Source organism: Silene latifolia, chromosome 3 (assembly GCF_048544455.1).
Source record: "Silene latifolia isolate original U9 population chromosome 3, ASM4854445v1, whole genome shotgun sequence".
In the NCBI taxonomy this organism is placed as follows: Eukaryota; Viridiplantae; Streptophyta; class Magnoliopsida; order Caryophyllales; family Caryophyllaceae; genus Silene; species Silene latifolia.
This window is the reverse complement of record NC_133528.1, coordinates 28538582-28554325: the sequence shown is the minus strand read 5'-3', so window position 1 is coordinate 28554325 and position 15744 is coordinate 28538582. Positions and strand designations below refer to the sequence as shown.

At 40.5% G+C, this 15744-nt stretch overlaps 1 non-coding gene across 1 annotated transcript; it reads left to right on the top strand.

Annotated features, from left to right (window-relative positions):
• The first annotated feature begins 7663 nt into the window (after positions 1 to 7663).
• Positions 7664 to 7770, top strand: LOC141650237 (small nucleolar RNA R71). The gene has a single exon (XR_012546281.1). It is a non-coding gene; the product is annotated as a small nucleolar RNA R71 (small nucleolar RNA).
• The last annotated feature ends 7974 nt before the right edge of the window (positions 7771 to 15744 follow it).

The window sequence follows — 15744 nt, the reverse complement described above, 5'->3', positions numbered from 1 at the left end:
CGCGATATCTCTCTAGGCCTGCACCAAGGCACCAAACGCTCCACGCTCGATCATGGCGCGCTCCTCAGCCGACAGCCTATCGTAGCACTCCATCTCCATCATTTAACCCGAGAACGACCTGATGTTCCCGGCCTCCTATTGTGATTTGAAACAAAAGCTATCTTTAGTTTTGAATAAAAATTGGAAAAGATATGAGCAAGTGAAATGAAAGAAGATGAGTGATGAGTGATGAGTGATGAATTCAAGATTACCAAGCTCTTCACCGTCCTGTAGGACAGGTGACCCTCTGTAGCCCAAAGCAAGTGCCTGTTGTCCCAAGTCTCAGCCCACGCGGGTGCTCCCCTCAGCTGACGACCTCCTCGTCCCACGTTGGCCCACCTCGGGGCCTCCTCCTCCTCAACAATCTCCTCCTCGTGGACCTCGTCACCAGCAGCCATCACCGCAGCGGTGAAAGCCTCCTCCAAAGCCTCCTCGATGACACAAGAAGGGTCAAAAGCAGTGTCTATCTCCATGGGAGCTCTCCCAGAAGTAGAAGCCTCATCACCTGCAACGTTAAAGTAAATTTAGGCCGCGTCACGTGACGACAAGCCTGGATTACGGATTTTCGAGCCTTCGGAAGCCCTGAAATCGCTCTTTTCTCAACATCTTTGGCTATATTCTCACAAACTCGATCACTCATATGGTAGTTAGGGTCAAGTCAAGCCTAAGTTGAAGCCTAGTCATGGGTTCAAGTCGAAGTTTCGGCAGCATTTCGTTATAACGGCGATTATGCCCTAGAAAAGTGCCCTGAAAAAGCCGTCACAAACCAAAATTCGGAGATAGTAGGAAGTTTACCCATCATCCAAGGATCCCAAATATCAAGTTTCATCGCAAATGGGCAATCCTAAGGCCATTTTCGAAGCAATTTACGGTTTAGCTGTGAAACCGTCTCAATTTCACTCAAATGCTCAAAACTCAACGAAAATTCGAAACAAATACATGGTTATGATCCTTATATTACCAATTAACCATTTCTAGTATCAATTTTACAAGGCAAATCCATTTGGGGGAAAAGCCCCAAATTTTCGAATTAATTGGGTTGAAAACCCTAATTTTTTCGATCCAAATTAAGCAAGATGCAGAAGATTAATGCAAGAATGATATACATACCTCGATTAGTCATGATGAATGCAAGCTTTTGGATGAAATTTTGGCGGAAATGGTTAAGATTTGAGAGAGAAATTGTTAATTTGTGTTTCGAGCAAATGAATTGAAATCCCTCTGTTTATCACGTTTTTACGCAGAAAGAACACACTCAGTAACAGACGCAGCAGGCGCTGCGCCTATTCCAAGAGACGCAGCTCTTGCTGCGCCTCTTCCTGAAGTTCCCTCCATACGAGTTTTCAAAAATTCGTTATGAGTTCGTTATTTGTGGGGCCATCTTTGGTGCGCCTCTTCCCCGATGCCATTTTATCTTTTTTGGTCTGTTTGACGATCATTCTTAGTTCATACCCGCATTTCCAAGCCAACTGCAGACTGTTATACATTATTTATCGCTTCCAAGACCTTGCTTGTCACAACGAGCAGATATTTCTTCACAGGTGTTTCGACACACCTTCATTATATTCCCCAGCGAGAGTAAGCGGATAGACTTTCCCTCTCGAGACATGGAGGTCAGTTCCCGATTAAGTTCCCCAACGAGAGTTCATGACCGACAGTCACTTCCTCTCGGGACATGGAGATCAACATCGACCCCGAGTTCTTCCGAAATTTGTTTGGAGCTGAACACAAACAAATTTCTCCCAGCGGTTCCAGACTGTGTTCTGCCGTCTTCCCTAAAAATCATTATTCCTCAGGCAAACCTTCGTATCTCTTAGACACCAAGTTATCTTCAGACCAAAGAGTTTTGCCGAAGCGTCTTCAGTCCCGTTTCACCCAGGGGTATCTCAGGTATGGTTTCTTCTTATGGCTGGTGAGCTTCCTTACGTAGTCTAATGGACTTTAAACGACCCTCCCCGATAGTCGACACCTCTAAAATGTTCCCGACGACAGGTCCTTGGCTCAGACCCCTTGAGCCGCCTCGCGTCGCCATAGTCGTCAGGTTGTAATCTTCGATTGACCTGATGGCTATACTTTGACTTTCGCCTTGGCCAAGCCTCAGTCAAAGTGGGGGCTCTGTCGATACCTCATTTCTGCACCTCCCACAAACCACCCGGTGATGATTGGGCCGCATGTTTGGTACGCGAAACGATTTGTGACAGTTCGTAAGTTTATCGTCAAGTGATTGCTCAAACATTGATGTCTACCTCTTAGTTGTCATCTACGCGCCGATACGGTCGTTTTGGCAGTAATTAGAGTACATTTGGAGTCCGGGCCTAAAACCGTCTTCATTTTCTGATAACCGTTAAATCTCGAGTCAGAATGTTCTGGAATGTTCCGGATATTTCTATGCCATATTTTATAAATATTTCACAATCTTTTATTCTTTGGTAAACAATTTCCCGTAATATTCATACACAGTATTAAGGAAAATAAGATTATTCCGTTATTCCATAAACCAAACACGGAAATCTTTCTTCCGCAGGAGGAAACCACTTGGGAACAGACGCAGCAGGTGCTGCGCCTCTTCCAAGAGACGCAGTGACTGCTGCGCCTCTTCCCAGGTCCTTTTCTGCGTATTTTTAGTATCTTTTTCATATCTTTTCGAGATTCACTTCCAAAGTTTCTCCGAAAACCCATTCCTTCACGTGATTAGTATAAATAGGAGCCTTCGCTCCTCATATTTCTCACGCGAGTGTCCGCTCTTCTCTTCTCCCTTTGCATTCTAAGTCCACGTTCTTACTTTTTGGCATCTACGTGCTTGAACATTCGACCACGTAAGCTCGGATCCTTCTGAGTACCAGCCTCGTTTGCATGACCGACCAATTTGACCAACTCCACATCAATCAACTTAATTAATCTTAATCGTTTTCCTCTTACGAGGGCACTTTCGTTACATTCGAGTCGAGCATCACTAATCGATAACTTAGTTCATCTCGTTTCGTCAAACATGTAAGTCTGAGGGTGTATAATCTCTATTTTATTATTGTTCTTTACTTTTTGTATCATTAATGTAAGGTTTATGTCGAAAACATCTCTTAAAACCGATTTATAAAACCTCGTCTAAAACCCTTTTTTCGGATTACCAGAAGATAACCGTCGAGAAAGGACGCAGCAACTGCTGCGCCTCTTCGAAGGAGCGCAGTGCCTGCTGCGCCTCTTCGAAGGAGCGCAGTGCCTGCTGCGCCTCTTCGTGAGGCTGCCGCAGTTCCTGCTTCCTTTCTTCTTCCTTCGTCCTCTGTAATTCGTTCGTTTTATTTGCTTTGTTTGTTTTTGCTACTTCTTTGACATACAATCATAATCGTCTCACATGTATATTATTTATCGTTCATTAGTATATAATTCATTGTTAAATCCGACTTAAATCCCTTATAATCTCATATTTGCGGGTTTTCGTCATTAAACTCAATCCGGGTTGTAGGAATTCAATTCGTTCATATTGAATTTCTGGAATTCGATCGTTGATATATTTTCATCTGTCTATCGTCATATTCATCGCATATTCGTCATTAGTTCGTCATTAATTCATCATGTTCAACCTACTTAATTCACCTATGTCACTAATCAATCTTTCATTCATGTAAATAATTCATCTTAATTCCGTCTCATCCATGTTTTATCGCTTTTATGACTCATTCGTCAGTAATTAATTCATTAAATCACTTTCATCCGAATAAATATCGCAATTAACCATTAAATTCAACAATTAATATTAACAATTTGTAGTTCCGGCTTCACAGCCAGTACTCACCCTTGAAACAGACGCAGCAGCTGTTGCGCCTCTTCCAAAGGGCGCAGTCCTGCTGCGCCTGTTCCAGGTTGATTTCTGTCTCTGAACTTCCGTTCTGCCTTGATCTGTTTAATTAGTCTACGTATAATTAACTATTAACCGTATTATTGCCTAATCATCTGTTCATTAATTCATTCTTTTATTCTTTTTATCAATTTATCCGTTTTAAAGGTATTTTCGACATAAATCGCTAAATCCATTGTAATTATTGTAATTTTTATTATCGTAATTTTCCTATTGTATTTATCATTGTATTTTGTATCATTTGTATGCTTCACATATAATTGAATCTTAAATCCTACTTTGACTAAATTGTTTGCTAACTAATTGTTCACCGACTTAGTTAAATCTTCACATGCTAGGATTAAAACTTGGATGTTACATTGCATGCATATAATCGACGATATATCAAGTATAGACGATTTTCCTAATCATTAGTAGAGGCCGCTATCGAGGCGGGCAGGATTAGGTGTTCGATCAAAAGAGCTTCCTAATACGTACCCTCACCCCTTACTCCAGATCTCTGTGAACATCCGTGTTCATTGGCATCCACGAGAGTCATTCTAGACATAGAATGCTAAGGGTAACGATTGCTTAGTGTTCATGTCACTACTTTGTGTCTTGACATGGCACGAGGTATTCGAACGATTCCAATTTCCCATAAAACTTGGTGGCGACTCCACAAATACAAACGCTTGTTTCCCAAGCGCCCCCGTGGCCCACTGTCCAAACCCGCAAATATGAATTATAAGGGATTTAAGTCGGGATTTTGAAAGACGAATTAATTATGATAAATAATGAATTACAGGTCAAAATTATCATACTTAAATTGTTATGTTAACGAAACAATGAACAATTGAAAACGAAACAAAACAATCGAATTATCAAAGGACGAAGGAAGAAGAAAGGAAGCAGGAACTGCGGCAGCCTCACGAAGAGGCGCAGCAGGTACTGCGTTCCTTCGAAGAGGCACAGCAGTTGCTGCGTCCTTTCTTGACGGTTGTCTTCTGATAATCCGTAAAAAGGGTTTTTAAACAAGGTTTCACAAATCAGTTTTAAGCATATTTTCGACATAAATCTTACAATATTAATTACGATAATAAAGAACAATAAACAAAAGAAGGATTTACACCTTCAGACTTACAAGTTTGATGAAACGAGATGAACTAAGTTAACGTTTAGTGATACTCGACTCGAAAGTACGACGAAAGTGCCCTCTAGGAGGAAAACGAACAAGATTAATTAAATTTGATTGATGTGGAGTTGGTCAAATTGGTCGGTCATGCAAAATGAGGCTGGTACTCAGAAAGATCTGAGCTTACGTGGTCGAAAGTTCAAGCACGTAGACGCCAAAAAGTAAGAACGTGGTCTAGAATGCAAAGGGAGAAGAGAAGGGCGGACACTCGCGTGAGAAATATGAGGACTGAAGTAGGGTTTTCAGAGAAACTTTGGAAATGAATCTCGAAAAGATATGAAAAATACGCAGAAAAGGACTGAGGAAGAGGCGCAGCAGGCACTGCGTCCCTTGGAAGAGGCGCAAAGACTCTGCGCGTCCTTTCCATGATGATTTCCTCTTCGAAAGAAATATTTCCGCGTTTCTATTATGGAATAGCGGATTAATCTCGTTTCCTTAATATTTTGTGTGAATATTACGGGAGATATTTTACCAAAGATCAAAAGATTGGAAAATATGGAATAGAAATATCCGGAACATTCCAGAACATTCTGACTCGGTTATTAGAAAATGAAGACGATTTTTGACCCGGACTCCAAATGTACTCTAATTAGTGCCAAAACGACCGTATCGGCACGTAGATGACAATTAAGAGGTAGACACAAGTGTTTGAGCGATCACTTGACGATAAACATATGAACTGTCACAAATCGTTCGGTATACCAAACATGCGGCCCAATCATCACCGGGTGGTTTGCGGGAGGTGCAGAAATGAGGTATCTACACTTTCCTCTTCTATTGAATCATGTGGGGGATTGCTGGAAGTGTTGCTTCAAAAGAATCTCTTATTATCCCACATTGATAGAATTGGGATTTTTGGAAGTAAATTATATGTGGTTTTTGCACAATTTCCAAGTTTGATGGTTCGGTCTTCTATACTGATTATCGCGGTTCTTCCATACGGATTACTCAGTCTTCTAAAACTGATTATTATATTTTTCTATACAAATTGTGCAATTTTCTAAGAATGATTTACAAGACAAATCATAAATACAATTCTAGATTATTCTTATCATTCCTATAAATACTCTATATTTATGACATTTCTATACACAACACATTCTCCCATCTACTCTTTCTCAATCTACTCCTTCTCTAATATGTTTCACTCATAGCTGATTTTGGCAATGTTCTGTTAGTTATTCTCAATCTGAGTCTTTGTCGTACACCTTAGACTCGGAAGTCGTGTAACCCTGGGAAGTTGGTTGTAAGAGGTTGTGTGTATCGAGCGGGGTAAATTCAACTTAAGTGCAGTGATTTTATCACGCCACGACTAGTCTATTTTCTGCCCATCTGTTATACATATAAGCTCTTCCTTTTCTATTTTACATATATATACACTTGGAATATTTACATTAACATGTTTACCATTATATTATTTCTATTTTACATCTGAGCTTGCATCATGAATTGTCATTATTTGCTCAAGCACAAGGTAATCTCCCATGCTTTCTTCTTCGGGCTTATGGTCAACTTCTTGAAATGTTTCTTTAGCCATTGAAGGAGGTGTAGCATTTGATTAATCTTCTTGCTTTGACAAAGTATATGACTCTCCTCTTTCCTCTTCAACCCCCACCATGATAGCATTAACTTCCTTCACTTTCATAGGGTCCCTTGGATTTTGTCCACCCGGTGGTCTTTGAGGATTCATGAGAGTTTGAGAAGTCACTTTAGCTTCAAGATTCCTCATTTGTTGTTGGGTATTACTTGCCAAGTCCCCTATCAACTTAACCAAGTTGTCATATTTAGCATCTCCCAGGGAATTACTCGCTTGAGGTGGTGGCTCTTGGTTGAAAGGTTGGTTGGCAAGTGGAGGAGGAAAGCCATATCCTTGGTCTCCAAAGTTAGAAGTATGGTTGTCCCCTTTGTACCCTTGGTTGTTGTTCTATTGTTGGTTGTACCTTTGGTTGTTGTAGTATCATTGGTTGAATCCTTGACCAAACCCTTAGTTTTCTTGGTTTCCTTGGTTCCCTTGGTAAAAGTTTTGATTACCTTGGTTGCCTTGGTTACACCCATAATCTTGGTATGCTTGAGGCTGGTTGGCAAAGTTTTGGTTGGGTCCTTGATTATTGTTAAATAGGGGCCTTGGTGGACGGTTGGAGAAGTTGTTAAATGCTTGGATAGCATTCACATCTTGCACATTGCTCCCATAAAAGTTGTTGTTGAGGTTGCCACATAAATAACTTGTGTGGCCTACCCCTCCACATGACTCACACATGTGTTTTTACATCATCTCCTCTATAGCCGGTCCATGAGTTGTGGTTGCTTGGTTCACCCTAGCTTGATGCACCCCATTTCTACTCATCTCCTCACGCTTCTTGTTCAACATATCAACCTTGGCATTGGTTTCCACATTAGCCAAGGATTCGGAAGGTGGCTTACTTCTTCTCAAGATGTTCCCTCTCGTACCATAATTCGCTTGGGAGTCTACCATTTTGTTAATCAAAGTGGTCCCTTAGGCATCCCCAAGATGATCCAACCCTGGCCTCCCCCCGCAGAGCATTTACAATATCTTTGGTCCTAGGTAGCAAGGTTTGAAAAAAGGTTTATACCAAGCGGGAATTCCGTGATGTGGACGTCGTGCTATGAGGTCTTGAAAACGGTCCCAAGCTTCTCCTAAAGACTCCACATCCTCTTGTTGGAAGGTTGTTATCTCATTCCTTAACATGACGGTTTTGGAGGAAGGGTAATACTTAGAGAGGAAGGCCTTGGCTAATGCTGTAACACCCCATATTTTATAATAATATTTTATTCGAAAGCTCCTTATTAAATTAATTATTTCGAGTTTAGTCATGTATTTCGAAAATATATATCTATAGCTTCCGTTCTCTAATTTTATATTTCTCGTTTTAGCTTAATTTTGATTGAGTTAAAATGTCCGCACACTATTTAATTATTTTAATTTAATAATTACTTTTCTATTATAAGTTATCCTTGTGTTTTAATATGGTCAAACCTAATGTTTAATTATATAATCCATTATATGAGCTAATGGACCCAAAGCTCACATGTTAACCCTCTTATAAATAGAAAACCCTAAGAAAGCAACTAGGTTTCTCATTCTTTTCGCGCGTGTAGTATGTCGCGCCTCTCTTCTATTCTTTCTCTCTTTCGACCTCTTTTCTCCCTTTGACTCCATTGTTGTACATCTTTCCTTCTTCCAAACTCATACACAAATTATATTTTCATAATCTTGGCTCTTACCTTTGCAACATATTCATATCCAACTAATTTTATAATAATTATTTGTACGAGCCTTTAGACCTACCTTTAGGGTCTCTTATTTTGATGGGTAAAGAACAAGAAGTGTCATTCATGGTATTTTCATGGATGTGGATTCGTGCATTCTCTAGAGTCGATTTCGGGGATGTTGACACGTGTTGGAGACAAGGCTGTTGATCGTGTCTTTCATGGAAGTTTTCATTATTGTGCATCATTAATTGTTAATAAGGTAACTAGGTGTTTCTCTTTTAATTGTGTTTATGCCAATTGATGTAATTAATATGATTTAATGATTTTTTTGTTTGATTGGTACATATTTGATAATTTATTATCACGATTCATTACGTTTTCGCATGTTGGTATATGTTTTAATGCCTTAATAGTATATCACATATTGTTTATGCGTCATTATGGGTGTCGTGTGCGCAACTATGGTTCGCGAATGAAACCCTAGATGCGGCGTGACGGACGACCATGAGCGTTTCTCAAGGTTATAGCTGAGCTAGTGCAACCTTGAAAATATGATTCAAGGTTATAGTTGTAGCTAGTACAACCTCGGGCTATGACTCAAGTTATGGCTGGAACAAGTATAACATTGGATATATGAATCAAGGTTATAGCTGAACTACTAAAACTTTAGAACGCGAGTTAAGGTTGTGGCTGGAACTAACATAACCCTGAGATTATGACTGAAGGTTATGGTTGGAACTATTATAATCTTGAGTTTCGTGTCGAGGTTGTGGTTGAGGTAAGTATAACTTCAAGTTATATATATTGAAGTTATAGTCGAGGTTAATATAACCTCGCATCCAGAGTTTATGTTATGATTAAGGTTATTATAACCTTGGTCGTTAATACTTGTTCACATGTTGTGTTGTGTTAAGTTCTTATATGACTCTATGTTTGCATATGTCGTTGGTTGCTCTCGTTCATGTGATAAGTAGGATAGTCAGTTATACTATCCTATGAGTTGAGTCGTGATGTTGTTCACGCATGGTTTGTATAGTCAGTTATACTGTGCATTGGGTTTGTTGGCTGGTTTGAATAGATTACAGTAGTATCAATTATATACTATCGGAATGAACTAACGCCACCCGTTGATGCAGGATTTCTTTTGGTCTATATTCGGAGGGTAGCATAGGCATTGGTTATATGCGCCGTTCCCCGAGTGTCGTTCGGTGTACAGTTATTGCACCGAGAGTCTGGCCAGGTTTTAGACATATAGGCAGTGGTTATATGCTATACATAGTACCGTAGAAGCCGTGGTTATACGCTCTGCACCGATAGAGGCAGTGGTTATGATGCGTGTCTATAATATGATGTTTTACACCCTATTTTACACGCATTTCAGAGCTCATTTGTGTAGTTTAAGCTACAATTTTCCCTATTTTCGTCTACTTTTGTGTTTTTGTGTAATATTGCAGAAATGTTAAGAATCCAGCGGAAATCAAGCCGAATCCATCCCCGAGTACTTGGCATATTATTTGACATGAAGTATTTACTCGGGAACCAAACTTGGTGCGCGTATCGAGGCCCGAAAGACGAATTTACGAAGCTTTTGGAGCCAAGTACCTGTTGAAGTGGTCGATGGACTGATGCTCTTGGTCGATAGACCAGAGTACGATTGTCAGAAGCTACTGTACAGCGAGGGTTGGTCGATCGACTGGTCCTTGTGGTCGATCGACCACACCGTGATTCTGACGTGAATTAAAAGGACGAGAATTAGAAAGCCCAATGTAATTAGGTTTTAGGAATAAGTTACGTAAGACTATCTGTATAACGGAACCTGATGTTTTCAGAAGGAGGAGAGAACTTGAGGGAAATAATTAGGGTTCAATATCAAGTTTAGCATTAGATCTCATAATCATTCAATATAATTGGTTTTATTTGCTTTACTTTCGTTCGAGCTTTCAGATTCTTCCTGCTTTCATTCGGTAAATTACGTTCCTTGATTTTAGTTTGTTGTTATTTATTTTTAGATTAGAATTGATTAGTTAGAATCCTTAAAGCCTTAATTCCTTATTTTACGCGGTTTTCTTATTCGTTTAATTTAGTTATGAATCCTACTGTTTTCATCTCTAGTTTCGTTATTATTGTTAATTCCAGTATGAGTAGCTAAACCCTTCGTGCTAAGATGTAGGGGACCTATAGTGTAGACGGCGTAGAATAGGTAGACCTGAGTCGCGTCATGGTCGATCGACTGCCTTACCTGGTCGATCGACCGGCTCCCGTGAGATCAACTCCGTTTTAATTAATTTAATTGCTATATTTGACAAATCAAGTGCACGCGACTAGTTGAATGCTTAGGAATTGACCGACCCGATAAAAGATCGAAAGATAAGGGAGGGAAATAGACTACTTAATTAAGACGACTAAATTAATATGATCGAGAGATAAGTTAATTTAGGCTTTTAAATCACTTTTCAGGGCGAGAGTCAGTACTAGTGATATTAGGGACTCGTAGCTAGATCGGAAGATGCTACCTGTTAACAATGGACCGAGAGGACTTCTTATTTTCCCGTCTTACGTGATTTTCTCAGAGTTACCTAGGATACTGCCGTCGAAACTACAGTGAACCGACCATCTTAGCATCCTTTTAATATTTGTTTTCATCTATTTTCATCTATTTCTCATTTATTTGTTTTAGTTCAGTTTTTATTATTGCCTTTAGTCATAGATTTATTCAAATCAACCCCCCCCCCCCCCCCAACAACTGTTACTTTAGACTAAAGTTAGACTACTATTAATTGCATCGCCTCTCTGTGGTTCGACCCTGACTGCCACTAGCTATAGTAGTAGTTTGGATTATAAATTTATCTTTGGTACTCTACGACGGTATCAAATTTTGGCGCCGTTGCCGGGGAGGCAATTGTTTAATTTTAGTTGTTTTTATTTTAGTCTTTTTCTTAGTTTAAGGGACATCTGTTCCTTAAACTCTTCTCATATTCTACTTTTATTTTCCTCTTATGCGCAGGTCACAGGGTGGTGAATTGAGACCATTAGATCCTGAGATCGAAAGGACTTTGCGTGAGTTGAGACAATCATCTAGAGTATTGCCGACAGAGGAAGAGCTGAGTACTCTGTCAAGTTACTACGAGAACGAGCTATTTGAGGAGGACCCACCTTCGTCCCCTATTTCTACTTCTTCAGCTGAGACCGTTACATCTCCTGATATGGCTGAAGAAGCAAGTATAGCCAGTCACTCCGAACCAAAAGCCGAAAATCTCTATAAGGGATTCGCGTTGCCAGCCGGGACGGAAAGGAAATTCGAACCAAAACCGTCTTACATTAACTTGGTTGAGAGAAACCAATTTGGGGGAGCTGCAAATGAAGATGCAGCTAAACATATGGAGACATTCATTGACTACTGTTGTTCCACACCCCCACTAGCAGGTGTGACCCAGGACCAGGTAAAGGAGACGATGTTCATATTCTCGCTTCGTGATGCTGCTAGGGAATGGTACCGAGATCTGGATCGAGCTGCTAACGGGATTACTGATTGGAATTCGCTGGCCCTAGCATTTTATAAGAAATATTTCTCTGAATCGAAGACCAATGCGATTAGAGCTCAGATCACAAGCTTTAAACAGGGTCCTGATGAAGATTTTCATGAGGCATGGGTCCATTATAAGAGACTGGTGCGAACTATTCCGCACCATGGGTTTGAGAAATGGTTTCTGTGCAACCAATTCTATAATGGTCTTTATGATGATCAGAGAGCTATTCTAGATGCTGCAGCTAATGGAAGATTTCAAGAAAATAGCGGTGAGACAAAGGGGTGGAAAATCATCGATGACCTGGCCACCCATAAAGCTGAGCATGAGAATTCTAGAGGAAATCAGAGAAGATCAGCTGAATCTCCTGCTGTAGCTGCAATAGAAGTCCTTACTGCTAGATTCGACAAGATAGATTTTGGGGGATCCCAAAAAGGAGGTATATATAAAGTTAATGCAGTTTCAGACGGTCCATTTACATGCAAAAGATGTGGAGGAGAGGGACATGTTTCGGAGTTTTGTACTAGTTCGAATGAAACATGTGTTGCCTTTCAACATTATAGGCAAACTGGTACTTATCCCGATCCCTCCAATGTTCAACCCAATTTGAGGTGGACTAACCAAAATGTCCTTAATCCGGGTCCACCACCGCAGCAGCAGCAAAGCTATGTGCCCCCTCATAAGCAGCAGCAGTATCAAAAGCCTCCATATGTGCCTCAGCAGCAGCAATTTCAAGGTTCTGACATTTCTGAGTTGAAAAACATGGTTCAAAATTTGTCAGGTTTGCTGCAAAAGGAATCTCTAGCTAGAGAGACTTCTACAAAAATGTTAGAGAGTCAAATTGCCCAATTGGCAAGCAAAAGTGCAACTAGAGCTCCGGGGCATTTACCGTCGCAGCCGGATAAAAAAGAGACCCTAAATGCGATCACTTTGAGGAGTAGGTCTACCCTTGATGGGCCCGCTATGGTCGAAGATGTTACTGAAAAAGATGAGGCGGAACCAAGCAAGAAAAAGGCCGGAGTGAACAAAGAGCAAGAAAAAGACGATCGGCGGTATGTCGATCGATCGACCGACTCACTCGCGAATGCGATTCTGTTCTTCGAGGAAGCGGTCGATCGATCGACCTACATGGTCGATCGATCAAGATACTCGCGATCGTGAACCTTTTCGTCCTCCAATGCCAGATAACTTGAGGGATTACTTATTTCGGGGTACGACGACTCCGAAATTGTTGAGGCAAGATCCAAATGCTGATGGGTCAGTTCCGGTTCCAAAGTATGACCCCCTGACGGTTAATGGTTCATTCCTCAGACGGCCTGAAGAAGGTTCGAGCTACAACAAGGACAAAGAAGTGGATTTTCAGCAGAAATCCACTGACGCCGGTATGAGAGACTTAGAGGAGAGGGCTAAGTTGCTTCTTACATCCCCTTATCCAGAGAGATTAGTGCCGACAAAGGGACAGGTATCGTTTAACAAATTTGAAAATGTTATTCGTAGTTTAAATGTGCAAGTTCCTTTCTTAGAATTAGTTAATCAAGTGCCTGCCTACACTAAATTTATGAAGCAGCTTTTGTCTAAAAAGAAGTCACTTGATACTGTGCAATCTATCGCACTAACTAAGGAGTCATGTTCTTATTTGACTCATACTGCACCTCATAAGCTAGAAGACCCAGGTAGTTTTTCAGTCCCATGTAATATTGGCACCTTTTCTATTGAGAAGGCCTTGTGTGACCTAGGGGCCAGTATTAGTGTTATGCCTTTGAGTCTTGCTAAGAAATTGAAATTGACTAGGTTTGCATTTACTAACATGATAGTACAGATGGCTGATCGTTCTGCGGTCCAGCCTATAGGAGTCTTAGAGGATATTCCTATGCAAATAGGAAAGTTCTTTTTCCCAGTTGACTTCGTTGTACTAGATATACCCGAGGATGCTCACATTCCCATCATTTTGGGTAGACCATTTCTGCACACTGCTGGTGCAGCTATAGATGTTGGCTCAGGGACATTGACCTTTAAAGTAGGGAAACAGTCCATTGTTTTTGCCCAGACCGCTAAGAAGAAAGATCCTATGTGGCCAGTCACTTGTAATACGATTTCTGAGAAAAAATCTTATTTTGTGCTTTATGATATGCCTGCCCCTATGCCTATTTCTGATATAACACCTCCGCCCCTGATTGGGAGCAAATTGGAGGAAGATTCTTCTGTTTTAGATATTGCAGAAAATGGTTTGGGGAATTTGGAGCCGCACGTTGCTCCAGCTGTGAAGGAGTCAATCGTTCAAAGAGGCGGTCTAGGATGTCTAAGCTATGCAACTGATGAGGAGCCAGTCAAGGTGACGGAGTCTGATTTGGATTTTGACGAGTTAGACGAGGTCATTGATTGGGAAGATGTTAGAGATATTGATCCGTTGAGTTCTACGGATATTGGAATTAATAGGAGTGCAGCTGAGAAAATGAGCACTGTAGAGGCTACTTCTTATAGCCAGAAGCCGAGCAAGTGGGCCATTCCGTGGCCATTTTTGATCAACTATTAGTTGATTAAGACTTTTCTAAAAAGACATTTTATTGCTTTTGTTAGACCTTTTTATTGTTTTGGTTTGCGCGAGACTTCGCTTTAATAAGTTTTCTTAAGATTTAAGGACTTTAGACTGTTACTTTGGGTTTTGTGCAATTTTAGGCGCGTTATTATGTGTATTTGCAGGTTCATAGACCCTATTAGCTCAATTTATTGAGCTAATTCGAAGAAATCAGAAACTTACAGCAGGTATCTCAGTCGATCGACTTGCCTGTATGGTCGATCGACTAACCACTACAGGTACAGGAGCTTTTGTTCCTGTCACCCTGGTCGATCGACTGGCTTCTTTGGTCGATCGACTGCCTTCCGCTGCTGTACCTGTTCGCGACCATTCCCCTGCTGTGTTTGGTCGATTTGCGGAGTTGAGGAAGTCTTTTCTCCACTTTATTCTCCGATTCATTTCTGTTTTCTTCCGTTTCTTTATTTTGCACATAATTTTGCGTTTCGTAAATTGTTTTCTCGGAATTATGCGCGGTACTTTTGTTTCTTTTCAGGTATCTATGGTAGCACTGCTGGCTACTGAAACCTCCTAGATCACGCTGGTTTGGGGAGGTTTCCTTCTGCTGCGCTTAAAGTCTTGTGAGTTTCCGAGTTTAACTTCATGTCTTGTTTAGTTATAATAACGCAAATTCCCGTTTCCCTTTTATTTCATTACATGATTTTGCACAATGGGGACATTGTGTGCTTTGGTTTGGGGAAGGGTTTTGCGCATTGCATTCACATGTTCTATTGTATTTCTGTTTCACGTTTATTGCACTTCAGTTTGCATTTGTTATTTCATTTCCTATATATATACAAAAACTCAAAAAAAAAAAAATTGAAAAATTTCAAAAATTCAAAAATTGCACGTTTATTTTAGCATGTAGGTCGAGTCGGAACGGTAGTATTTCAATGATGACATTGCATTTTCAGCTGTTTTATGCCTAAGCCGTGCTAAATTGACATGTTATTAGTAGAATCTTATATGCATAATCTACGAGTTTTCGTTAAATTTCTTGCTGAACTTTAAACTCGACTTAGATTTTTGGCAAACTACAACATTTTCTGAGGTTTAGAGCTTATAACTGGTGTCATTCCTGACCAGTTTATCTAGGATTATGAGTAGTTACTCCTTATAAGACATGTTACATAAATTTGCATAAATATGAACTTAATCTACTTAATACTTGTATGCATTCGGGTTCGTGGTTAGTTGACACATGTGGAAGAGGCCACCCTTTTATTCATTTGTCCCATAAGCTCCACACTGCCAAAAATAGCCTTTTTGTCCCGTTAACTACATCCTACACTTAGCCTGCCCTTGTCAAGCTAGTAGTTTATGGTGTTGGGATTGTTATTTCGTTTTTGGTAGC